This window comes from Octopus bimaculoides, chromosome 21 (genome assembly GCF_046866305.1).
Source record: "Octopus bimaculoides isolate indiv1 chromosome 21, ASM4686630v1, whole genome shotgun sequence".
NCBI lineage: Eukaryota > Metazoa > Mollusca > Cephalopoda > Octopoda > Octopodidae > Octopus > Octopus bimaculoides.
The window spans coordinates 18514857-18528329 of NC_142948.1; the positions used below are offsets into that span (position 1 = coordinate 18514857).

General features: G+C 39.2%; 1 long non-coding RNA gene across 3 annotated transcripts in view; it reads left to right on the forward strand.

Moving 5' to 3' along the window:
• The window catches only part of LOC128250477 (uncharacterized), a 79047-nt gene that overhangs the window by 22389 nt on the left and 43185 nt on the right, over positions 1 to 13473 (forward strand). Inside the window, exon 3 of one of the 3 annotated variants that reach the window (XR_016237762.1) lies at positions 5931 to 5981. The exons of the other annotated variants lie outside the window; for them this stretch is intronic. This is a non-coding gene — a long non-coding RNA (uncharacterized LOC128250477). The remainder of the gene's footprint in view (positions 1 to 5930; positions 5982 to 13473) is intronic. 3 annotated transcript variants of the gene reach the window in all.

Below are 13473 nucleotides of genomic sequence, written 5' to 3' on the forward strand. Positions count from 1 at the left end.
AGCACTACTGATGCCTTATTTCTAGTGAGACAGTTGCAGGAGAAATACCTAGCTAAGGATAAACCTCTGTACCTGGCTTTCGTTGACATGGAGAAAGCCTTTGACAGGGTCCCCCGATCCCTTATCTGGTGGTCAATGAGGAAACTTGGGATAGAAGAATGGTTAGTGAGAGCTGTGCGAGCCATGTACAGAGATGCTGCCAGTAAGGTGAGGGTTGGAAATGAGTACAGCAATGAATTCCGGGTAGAGGTAGGGGTCCACCAAGGTTCCGTCCTCAGCCCCCTATTATTTACCATAGTCCTCCAGGCAATCACAGAGGAGTTCAAGACAGGTTGCCCCTGGGAGCTCCTCTATGCTGATGACCTTGCCCTAATTGCGGAGTCACTATCAGAACTAGAGGAGAAGTTTCAGGTGTGGAAGCAAGGTCTAGAATTGAAGGGCCTTAGAGTCAACCTAGCTAAAACCAAAATCCTAATAAGTAGGAAGGTAGATAAAACACAAACCCCTTCAGGTAGATGGCCCTGCTCAGTATGTAGAAAAGGAGTAGGTAGTAACTCTATAAGATGTACCCGGTGCAAGCTATGGACACATAAGAGGTGCAGCAACATCAAAGGCAGGTTAACTAGCAAGTTAGTTTTTGTTTGTGGCAGATGTTCAGGTGCAATAAAGACTGCAAACAAACAGGAAACAACTTCTATCTCATTCCAGGGTGAAAAACTAGAGGTAGTCGATAGCTTCCGCTATCTGGGCGACCAAGTTAGTAGTGGGGGTGGGTGCACTGAAAGTGTAGCTGCTAGAATAAGAATAGCCTGGGCAAAGTTTAGAGAGCTCTTACCCCTGCTGGCGACAAAGGGACTCTCACTCAGAGTAAAAGGCAGACTGTATGACGCATGCGTACGAACAACCATGCTACATGGCAGTGAAACATGGGCTGTAACTGCTGAGGACATACGTAAGCTCGCAAGGAATGAAGCCAGTATGCTCCGTTGGATGTGTAATGTCAATGTGAATACCCGTCAGAGTGTAAGTATCTTGAGAGAAAAGCTGAACATTAGAAGCATCAGTTGTGGCGTGCAAGAGAGACGATTGCGCTGGTATGGACATGTGGTGAGACTGGAGGAGGATAGCTGCGTGAAAAAGTGCCACACCCTAACAGTTGAGGGAACCCGTGGAAGAGGTAGGCCCTGGAAGACCTGGGCTGAGGTGGTGAGGCAAGACCTTCGTACATTGGGCCTCACCGAGGCGATGACTACTGACCGAGACCTTTGGAAATGTGCTGTCCGTGAGAAGACCCGGCAAGCCAAGTAAGATCGTTGCCAGTGCCCCTGGACTGGTTCTTGTGCGGGTGGCACATGAGATGCACCATTTTGAGCGTGGCCGTTGCCAGTACCGCCTGACTGGCTCCCGTAGGATTTTCGAGCGAGATCGTTGCCAGTGCCCCTGGACTGGCTTGTGCGGGTGGCACATAAAAGACACCATTTCGAACGTGGCCGTTTTCGTGTGGGTGACACGTAAAAGCACCCACTACACTCTCTGAGTGGTTGGCGTTAGGAAGGGCATCCAGCTGTAGAAACTCTGCCAAATCAGACTGGAGCCTGGTGTTGCCATCCGGTTTCACCAGTCCTCGGTCAAATCGTCCAACCCATGCTAGCATGGAAAGCGGACGTTAAACGATGATGATGATGATGATGATGATATATATATATATGTATAATAATTTTCCAGAGGATGTAGCAACCGTTACCAATATAGCATAAGAATTTACCTTAGGGGATCATTAACTAGATTCCTTAAGGGTCGTTCTCACAGTTTATATTTATATTATAAGGTTTTTAACTTTTAAATTTTCATATTCAAAAGAGACAGAGACTTCAAATTCGATATATCGATTTAGACGGTTATTCCAACCTCTAACTCTACTGACCTATATATATATATACACACACACACACCCATGTGTGTGTGTGTGTGAGAGAGAGAGAGAGAGAGAGATGAGAAAATGATATAAATGACATCTGCAAATTGCTGAAAATAGCAAACTGCTTTGGGTATTCATTCCTTTACAGAGTGAAATGACAATATGATCTAATGAAGGGGTTATTCAAAATAATCACCTAAAGAAACACATTTTACACTTTTGACAAATGACAGTGATATATCGAATTTGAAGTCTCTGTCTCTTTTGAATATGAAAATTTAAAAGTTAAAAACCTTATATATATATATATATATATATATATATATATAGGTATAAGTTAGGATTGTTTAAACATTCAAGTGATAGACTAGAAGTGTTTAAGCAACTAAGGGATAATTAAATCCGAAGGCCCTCCTGTGTGGGTACCGTCTTTGTTAGAAGGTATCCAGAGACAGGTAATTTATCGTTTAAACCGCAGTTTATAAGTATATTCATGTAGATAATAGAGAAACAAACACAGGAAGAAGCAGTTCGATTGCGCTAGTTAGCCATTAATTTAATCAATTAGGTAGAGATTATGTAATGTAACGTTTACGATTGTTTCGATTTGCTAATTTAAATTGGCAGATCTCTTCAGAATGTTGAGAATTCTGTTTAACGAAACGATCGAAAATATAACATTACATAATCTCTACCTAATTGATTAAATTAATGGCTAACTAGCGCAATCGACCTGCTTCTTCCTGTGTTTGTTTCTCCATTCTCTACATGATTATATATATTCCTATTGTACTTTATATATTTGTAAACCCGATTGTCAATATAACATGGTTTGTCATAAACATTTGCATTTTGTGGTTTTTTGTCATTTTAGTTACAAAATAAGTTAATTAATTCAACGGAATACACTGTCTGCAATTCGTTGGGTACAGCATATTATCCTCCATTTTCTAATTGCTATATAAATTTAGGTTAAAATAACCCCCCTTTTTACCTGCACCCACTTATACACTTGGTATAACACTAGTGTAACAATAATTGGGTACCCTCCCAGCAGTATATTCGATAGATACTATCCCTTAGTGGGTTGGATCCTCAACCCCTAACTCTCTTGGTGTATATATATATATATATATATATATATATATATCAGTTTGGCTAAAGTGTCAGTTCGGTTTTTAATTGAAAATCAGACACAAGTCTGAAACACAAAGTGATTTATTCAATCAATGATGTTTTCATTCGTTTGGGAGGTCAAAGGTCATCCTGAATGAGGTTGGTCTTCAAGCGACAAGTGACCATTCCTAAAGTGTGGAAACCACTCGTAAACTTGTGTTTTGCTTATGGCAGTGTCCTTATTCAATCAATAATATAATTGTTGAAAAGAGGTGATTGCACATCACCTGTCAACAACTATTCAGTCAATTTACTATCAGCATCACCAAACTGATGGAGTCCTGTCTCAGAGAAACACTCTGGAGCTCTCACAGCCTTACTTGACCCTCACAATTTGGATTTATCCCCAACTCCAGCTGTTGTATCCAACTCATCGAGTTTCTTGAGGATATTGCCCAAATCACTGATGGTGGCTCATGGGTCTTGACTTTCTAAAGCCTTCAGTTCTGTTCCACACAAATGACTCAAAGCAAAACTCTCTGCAATGGGTGTGAAAGATGATCCCTATAACTGGTTGAAGTCCTTCCTTCTCAGTCAAAAAAGAGATAGTCACAGTTCTAGGACATTGTTCTTCACCTTATGAGATGCCAACTTGAAGAATATTAGTGTTGAAATATACAGATGGCATCAAGTTGTACCTTTAGATAAAAAGAACAGAACCTATATGCTATAGACCTTTCCTGCAATCAGACCTGGACACAATGAAACAATGGATTACTAACTGGTAACTCAAACTGGCTGCAAACATGTGCGCCACCGGGCATTTTGGAAGAAAAAACCTAGCTTTTACATACTCCCTTAACAACACCAATCTTAAGAAGTCTGTTAAGGCTGTTATGATCAACAGCAATCTGTGTTGAACAAAACACATCTCTAAAATTATCAAGAATGAGTGTGCTTCATCCTCCCTCAGTAAGGCCTTTTGTTGCTGCTCTCTAGCTATCTATTTAAAGTTGTATATGACTATGGTACTCTACATATTTACATCACCAGTCTGAAACCCCTATCTTGCTCAACATATCAATCTCCTGGTAACTATTCAGAAATGTGCCACCAGACAAATACGCCATCAGGCATCTACCATACTCTGAAAGTCTTTCTTCCCTGGGCATGAACACATTAGAGCTCCAATGTTTGGCAACTGACTTGGTAAACACCCACAAGATTATCCACTATCTTCCAACAATAATCTTAGGTACCGTTTTGAATTCCATATGTCTAACACTCGTGGACAAGCTTACAAAATCATAAAACAACACAACACCCATGACATTTGGAAACATTTTTTAATGCTCAGAATTGCTGAAACATGGAATAAACTACCCACATCAGTTGTTAGTTGTTGGGACATTACATCCTTCAAAATTTCCATGCTTCCTGAAATTCGCCAACAGTACACCTGATACCCCCCCACACACACACACACACATTATTCTTTTTTTAAGATTTACAAGTGATTACCCAAAAGTAACTGGAAACATTCTCTGTGGGGCAAGCCCATCGTAGTTCAGGCTTCTGCTACTAGAAGCTACTTGATGCAACCCTCAGGCATCAGTTGGCCGACCAGCAGTGTTGAATGAAGTGATACTCTCATGTGGTGTGTCTATGTTTTGCATTGCTTCTACCCTGTTTGTTGATTTTTACGATGGCGGGAAAACGGCAGCCAAAACAGTTGAGAAGCCTTAAACAGTTTACAAGGACACTGCCATAAGCAAAACACAAGTTTACGAGTGGTTTCCACACTTTAGGAATGGTCACTTGTCGCTTGAAGACCAACCTCATTCAGGATGACCTTTGACCTCCCAAACGAATGAAAACATCATGAAAATTCATGAACTGATCTTGAAGGACCGTCACTGAACAATTGACAAGCTTGTTCATATGACTGATGTATCCTGGAGTTGCTGCCAACGAATTTTGAGCAAGGAATTGCAAAGGAAAATAGTTACAACAAAATTTGTGCCTCACATGCTCACAAAAGATCAAAAGCAATCATGACTCAAATGTGTGTCATGAAGTGAAGGAATAGTTAGAAGTTGATCCAGACCCTTTTTTGAAGGTTATCATTTGTGATGAAAGCTGGTGCTATGGCTACAACCAGGAAACAAAGCAGCAATTAAGTCAATGGAAGCATTCGATGTCACCAGAAGCCCAGTGTCGAGACATTGCTGATTTGTTTCATTGATGGGAAAGGAATTGTCCACACAGAATTTGTCCCTCCTGGTCAAACTGTTAACCAGACATTTTACTTGGCAGTTTTGAAGCATTTGTGAGATGCAATGAGACAAAAACACCTCAACCTGTGGCAAACTAGAGAGTGGTGGTTCCATCATGACAATGCACCTGCACACACCACTTTGAGTGTGAGACAGTTTTTGACCAAAAATGGCATGACTCTACTTGCCCACCCTCCTTATTCACCTGATCTTGATCCCAGGGACTTTTTTTGTTACCCTGAATGAAAAAAGTCCTTAAAGGCAAACGTTTTGCAGATGTGGAAAAGGTGAAGAAAGAAATGATGGCGGTGTTAAAAGACATCATTTCGCAAGAGTTCCAGGACTGTTTTGAACAATGGAAAATGCACCTGGACTGATGCATTGCTTCAAATGGAAAATAAAAGTATAAACATGTAAAACTAAGTGAATAAAATAATATTGCAAAACTCTGGTTTCTTTTAGGTGGCCCCTCATATTTACTGTTCACTTTCTGTGCTTATTCTATGTGCTGTTCATGCAATTTTAGTCACTGATGAGTTGTAGTAGTGCATCTGAGCACAACAACAACTTCATTATATAATATTACATTATTTACTGCTTTGTTCCAATATTTTCTGCAGATCCATTATTTCAAAGAATTTCTTCTCTTTACTGCCAAAAAACTCTTCCAGGTGATTATTTTTACATCTTCTTTAATGTTGAAAGTCTGCCCATTCAATGAATTTTGAAGAAACTAAAATAGGTGAAAATTTGAAAGTGCATGATCAGGCAATATGGAGGGCATGGCAAAACATCACGGCTAAGTCCCAATCACTTCTGCATGTGCAAAAAAGTGTGTGGTCTGGCATTGTCATAATTAAGGATAATGCTCTAATGACTGGCAAATATTGGGTAATTCTGGTGGTTCACTGTGTTTAATTTGTCAAACTGATCACAGTACACATCTGAATTGATGGTTCTGTCGGTGGAAAAAAGCCTGCAAAAGACAACATGCTTCCAATCTCACCAAATTGAATGCATAAACTTCTTTAGATGAAGTCCTCCTTTAGAGGTTGTTTGATGTTGTTTACCATGTGTCACATTGTTATTGATCAGTAGTTCCCAGACTTTTTCAGGTTGCCACTGACTTGCCACTCAGTCCACACTCCTAGCAACACCCCCTTGGCACCTGGACCACATTCCTAGCGCCACCTCTCACCACTCACCACCACAAACAGACCATTTTCTGCAGCAAATTCAAATCAACTATTTATTTCAAAAATAAAACTTAACCTAATTCATCCATTATTTTGTTTTTACATTCCTTGTGCCCCTTCTAGCTACCCCATTATTGCTCCACCTTTTTCAATGCCCCCACCCCCACCCCGCCAGATCATTCCACTGCCCACTTTGGGAACCACTGTTATGGATGATCCATTTTTCATCCCATGTCATGATACTCTTCAAAACTAGATCATTTTGTTTTTTCACATTTCTGTAACAAATTGCTTGTGGAAATCTGTGAGGCATAGTTAACCACATTCAATTGATGTGTGACCCAAACATTGAACCAGCTGGCATAACCTTGCAGATATTTTTCAACACTTGATTTGGATATTTGGAAAATATCTGCTATCATTCTGATTGTATAATGGGTGTTAGTGTTGACTAACTCCTTCATGTTGTTGTTGTTAATCCCAGTTGACCCACCAGAGCAAAGATTGAAAACTTGCCTGATCTAAATCTTGAAAACTACTTCTGGCACACACATTCTGTAACAGAATTCTATCTGTACACAGCACATGTCTTCCTGCAGATTTCCATCACTTTCTTGCTTTTTTTTTTAAATGAAATAACATGAGGTGTCAATAATGTTCATTTTGATTCTCCATTTTCAGGGTGATCCATAGCACACAAAATACAACCTGTCTCATCCCTAATTTACATCGAACTACATTGGAATGAAAAGTAACTAACGAGTGCATGTGTGCAAGGACAGACTGAAGTTAGTTACTTATTTGAGAGCTTGAAGTTTAGTCTCAAATAATTAACAGATTTTTGGTGAATGCAACATATAAATAAATAGATAGATAGATAGATAGATAGATAGATAGATAGACAGACAGACAGACAGACAGACACACACACACACACACACACACACACACACACACACACACACACACACACACACACACATATGCTTTTACTTGTTTCAATTGTTAGACTACACCCATGCAGAGGCACTGCATTCAAGAATTTTTAGTCAAATTAATCAACCCCAGTACATATTATCTTTTCTATTTTTAGCCTGGTACTTATTTTATTGGTCTCTTTTGCAAAACTGCTAAGTTATGGGGATGTAAATACTCCAACATCAGTTCTCAAGTAGTGATGGGGGACAAACATAGACACAAAGATACACATATATACACATACATATATATAAATAAATAAATGGAGTTAAAAGCAGGTGTTATTCAAATTCTTTTACTCCCGACACATGTTTCAAAGATATCACTTTGAATAAAATCTCTCACAAATTATCTCCTCACATAATATTAACCTGTTAAATATTGATACATTTACTAATACTAACATTAATTTAGCTAATACCATCCATCCCCCTAGAAATATGAATAACAAAGTTATTGTATCTGATGTCAATAACAACAGAATCAAGTTTATGTCAAGTAACTCTAAAATTAAAAATTCTATATACCAGTGTAAAATTACTTCTGGTAAGGAAATATTTTTTTTATATAGGCAGCTCATCTTCTCAGTTATCTAAAAGAATTTCTAATCATTAGGGATTTAGGGATAGTAACAGTACAGGGCTTAGTAAATTAATTTGGTATATAAAAGACCACAATAAATAATTTAATTTAGATTGGTTGATTCTCTCAGTTTCGATACCTTATGATAAAGGCAAGGAATTCTGTCTTCTCTGTAATTGGTTTGTATGTGTTTTGTTTGTTTGCCACATTCACTGTGAAATAGTGCTTGGGGATGACCGCTGTTAACACTGGGTGTTAAAACACCTGAAAGTCATAGAGAGGTGAGACAACTCATCTCAGATCAAAGTGTGGCTTTACAACAAGCTTCTTCCAGTTTCCATCTACTAAATCCACTCATAAAGCTTTCGTCAGCCTAAGGCTATAATAAAGGATACTTGCCTAAGATGGTGGAATAAGCAGAACAAGAGGAGACACATGGGTTAGAGAATCACTGATGAGGTTACAGGATGTGTGATGGAAGAGCTTAGACAAAAACACTAAAATAATAATAACAATGCTGAAGTGAAGACCAAGTGTATAGTCCATGTGTTTCATTGGCAAGATAAGACCATCCCCAACTATAACAATATCTGTTTCAACACAGAATTTCACACCAGGAGTCTTGCAAAACAAATACATAAACGTATATATATAAATGCAAGTTGGCGAGTAGTTTTTACAAATCATCATCATCATCGTCGTCGTATAACGTCCGCTTTCCATGCTAGCATGGGTTGGACGATTTGACTGAGGACTAGCAAGCCAGTAGGCTGCACCAGGCTCCAATCTGATCTGGCAGAGTTTCTACAGCTGAATGCCCTTCCTAACGCCAACCACTCTGAGAGTGTAGTGGGTGTTTTTACGTGTCACCGGCACGAGGGCCAGTCACACAGTACTATAAAGGCTTAAAGAGGAGAGAGGTGAGTAGGAGGTTAGAGGAAGTGGAAGGAAATAGTGAAAAAGAAGGGCTGGTTTAGAAGAGAGACGACATGAAGATATAGTTTCACAAAGACCAGACATAAAAAAGATAAAGTTGATATCTTGCTGAAGAAATAATGCTAACAGTTACCCTAGCCGTGAAAGAGAGAGGTGTCAAGGTTGTTGTTTTCAGAAAAGAAAGCAGTTAAGAATGTCAGAGACAATAGAAAGATGTGGGAACATTATGCGCTGAGGTAAGGAAGTTGGAGTAGAAGTACAGTGAGAAAAGAGAATTTTAGCTAAATTGAGGAGTAATTATAATGATTTCACATAATGAGTAGAGGTCTTCAATAACACAGTTAAAGCAATTTCTATTAGATATCTTTGATAATTATGCCCCATACTGTAACAATGCCCTCTGCAATACTGGTTTCCTGGAGAAGGTTTTCTATATTTCCAGTTCTAAACTGGAAACTAAACAAGAATTTCTGTTTCTTGTAGAGACGCTAAGCACTCTAGATTTACCTGCAACCCCATCACCCACTAGCACCCGCCAGCAAGCTTCCCTTGCTACTCACACTTTATTTACTAGACCAGTTTCCCAACCAGCCCTGAGGCAGAATAAATTTCAACCACCTTTGGGCTAACTAGCCCAACCTCAATGCCTCCACAGGGTGGAAAACAAGAGATATGGTTTGTAGCCGTATTCTTTATGTCTGTACGTTTGTGTGTGTGTGTGTTTGGTGCATGTAGGTAGGTGTATGTGTGTGTGTGTGTGTAGGTGTATATGTGTCTGTGTGGTACATGTGTGTAGGTGTGTGTATATGTGGTGCATATGTATGTGTACATAGGTGTGTGTGTGTGTGGTGCATGTGTGTGTGTGTATGTTTTTGTGTTGTGTGTGTATGTTTTTGTGTTGTGTGTGTATAGGTGTGTATAAATGAAATAAAAATTGAAGAATTATATTCATGCAAAACTAATTCTCCATTGTTTATTTCATTAGTGGTATACTCTGATTTATATACCAAATTACTAATTGGAGACAAACTTCGAATGTACAGCTTGCACCAGTCACATGGAATTAACAACCTTTACAGAGTACTCTAATCTTAATTGCATCCTGTTAACTAGTTTTACTGCATGGAATACTCACAGAGTTATTCACTTGGATTTATTTCATCCCTGTTTTTATTCATGTGTATGGTGGTGGGGGCGACAGACAGACAGATAAATTAAAATAGAAAATGAATATGCAAAACACCTGTCATCACTCTAGACACATTTAATTTAAACAGAGAATATAAACATAGTGCAGAGTAGTTATGATAAATAGGTAAAACCTCTTACAAGTACATGGATCGTGTTATTGAGTAAAGGATTCCACAAAGTATTCAGTCACTAGAGAGAGAGAGAGAGAAGTTAGAAAATATAGAAATGAAGAATATCCCCAATCAAGGTTGTTAGCAGTTTCCAGTTCATCGAGAAATGAAAGAAAAACTAGAATGAAAGGTATATGAGTTTGGTAGTCCCATAATCAAAGAATTAATAAAGTCATAGGTAAAAGATAAAGTCCATTCGCAGTTCCATAGGTGAAGATTCAAGGTTAATCAATGGCAAAGGATAATGGAAGTCATTAATTCCATGTTTGAATAGAAAGTGAATTAGGATTGAGTTGGAACAGTATACTACCGTGTGAAGAGAAGATAGAATGGTAAATGTATGAGAGTAGATAGAGACTAGTCAGTAATGAAGGCATGTATGGCAAAAGGGTTAGGGAATATATATATGCACAAATACCCACATGTGCTCATGTGCCAGCACCTACACATATATGCAGAGGTATATGGCTGTACATAATACATGCACCCATACATATACACATAGATATACATATATATAAATACAGACAATTACAGATGCATGGACACAAACGTGTGTGTGTGTGCGCATGCATATATCTCATTTTATTGTTGGCTACCAGCCTTGACAATAGTCATTAGATTGCAAGAGTGGGAGGCAGGATTTGGATGGTAGTAACGTGGTTGTTAAAGATAATGGAGTTCTCAAATGACAGCCCTCAGAACAGTGAGCATGAGATGACTAGTGGTGAGGGGAGATTTAGTGTTCAACTGGTTACAATGTTGCAAGCTACAGATGCAAATAATATTAAAATATTAAAATTTGAAGTGTTAGTGGAAGTATATGCTCGTTGGGAATAAATGAATAAAAAATTAAAATGTTGTGGAGTGAGTTTAGTAGGATGGTTCATATCACAGGGGTCATGTGGACCATCCCACTAAACTCACTCCACAACGTCTTACCCTCGTTATTTTTCCCCAGTAAAATTGAAATAGGATGTAACTCTCATAACCTGTGCAAATTACTCCTGAATGAATATGGTATTTAAGTTGAGGCACCAGAATTTAGTACGGTATTATCCATACAATTTCAAAATAAAGTGATTAAAATTAAAATACGCAACAAGGATATCCAGAGGTAATGCGATACAATCGTTGCGAGCAACTCCATTTAACTGAACAATGCAATCATTACATCAATTTAAATGCAGAGCAGTCCTCAGCTGCATAAAGACATAGAATTTAAATAAATTAAAACAGATGGACACATTAGTATAATTGTACCTAAAGTCTGCAAGAAGCTAAGGAGATAGACAGAGAACATACTGTCTTCACTTCAGCTTAGAAGCTACTAAGGTATCAGGAAGAAAGACTTGTTACAGATTTTGCTTGTCGCTGTTTTATGGGGTCAGTTTTAATTTATAGACTAGTTTATCAAATCTTTGTATATTGAAGGCCAAAAGAGCAAGGAGCAATGCCTGTTAGGAAGGGGGCTGACAGAAATCACAGTGGATATAGTCATAAAAACTATCAAGATTTATTTGAAGCAATATCATGAGATTTGGTAAAGGAAATCTTGAATCAAAATGTTAGCTGACAATTAAAGGGGCAAGTCAATAGTAGACCATTCATAATGAAACAGGGGAAATCTCATCACGTGGTACTATAGTTAAATATTTTAAACAATATTGTCGACTCCCTCAGCCCACTTTCTAACAGGCATTGCTCCTTGCTCTTTTGGCCTTGGATATACAAAGATTTGATAAACTAGTCTATAAATTAAAACTGACCCCATAAAACAGTGACAAGCAAAATCTTGATACCTTAGTAGCTTCTAAGCTGAAATGAAGACAGCATTTTCTCTGTCTATCTCCTTACCTTCTTGGAGATTTTAGGTAAAATTATACTAATGTGTCCATCTGTTTTAATTTAATTAAATTCTATGTCTTTATGCAGCTGAGGATTGCGCTGCATTTAAATTGATGTAATGATAGCATTGTTCAATTAAATGGAGTTGCTTGAAACATCCTTGTTGCTTATTTTGATATATATAAATATATATATATATATATATATATATATATATATATATATATATATATATATATCATCATCATCATCATCATCGTTTAACGTCCGCTTTCCATGCTAGCATGGGTTGGACGATTTGACTGAGGACTGGTGAAACCGGATGGCAACACCAGGCTCCAGTCTGATTTGGCAGAGTTTCTACAGCTGGATGCCCTTCCTAACGCCAACCACTCAGAGAGTGTAGTGGGTGCTTTTACGTGTCACCCGCACGAAAACGGCCACGCTCGAAATGGTGTCTTTTATGTGCCACCCGCACAAGCCAGTCCAGGGGCACTGGCAACGATCTCGCTCGAAAATCCTACAGGAGCCAGTCAGGCGGTACTGGCAACGGCCACGCTCAAATGGTGCATCTCATGTGCCACCCGCACAAGAACCAGTCCAGGGGCACTGGCAACGATCTTACTTGGCTTGCCGGGTCTTCTCACGCACAGCACATTTCCAAAGGTCTCGGTCAGTAGTCATCGCCTCGGTGAGGCCCAATGTACGAAGGTCTTGCCTCACCACCTCAGCCCAGGTCTTCCTGGGCCTACCTCTTCCACGGGTTCCCTCAACTGTTAGGGTGTGGCACTTTTTCACGCAGCTATCCTCCTCCATTCTCACCACATGTCCATACCAGCGCAATCGTCTCTCTTGCACGCCACAACTGATGCTTCTAATGTTCAGCTTTTCTCTCAAGATACTTACACTCTGACGGGTATTCACATTGACATTACACATCCAACGGAGCATACTGGCTTCATTCCTTGCGAGCTTACGTATGTCCTCAGCAGTTACAGCCCATGTTTCACTGCCATGTAGCATGGTTGTTCGTACGCATGCGTCATACAGTCTGCCTTTTACTCTGAGTGAGAGTCCCTTTGTCGCCAGCAGGGGTAAGAGCTCTCTAAACTTTGCCCAGGCTATTCTTATTCTAGCAGCTACACTTTCAGCGCACCCACCCCCACTACTAACTTGGTCGCCCAGATAGCGGAAGCTATCGACTACCTCTAGTTTTTCACCCTGGAATGAGATAGAAGTTGTTTCCTGTTTGTTTGCAGTCT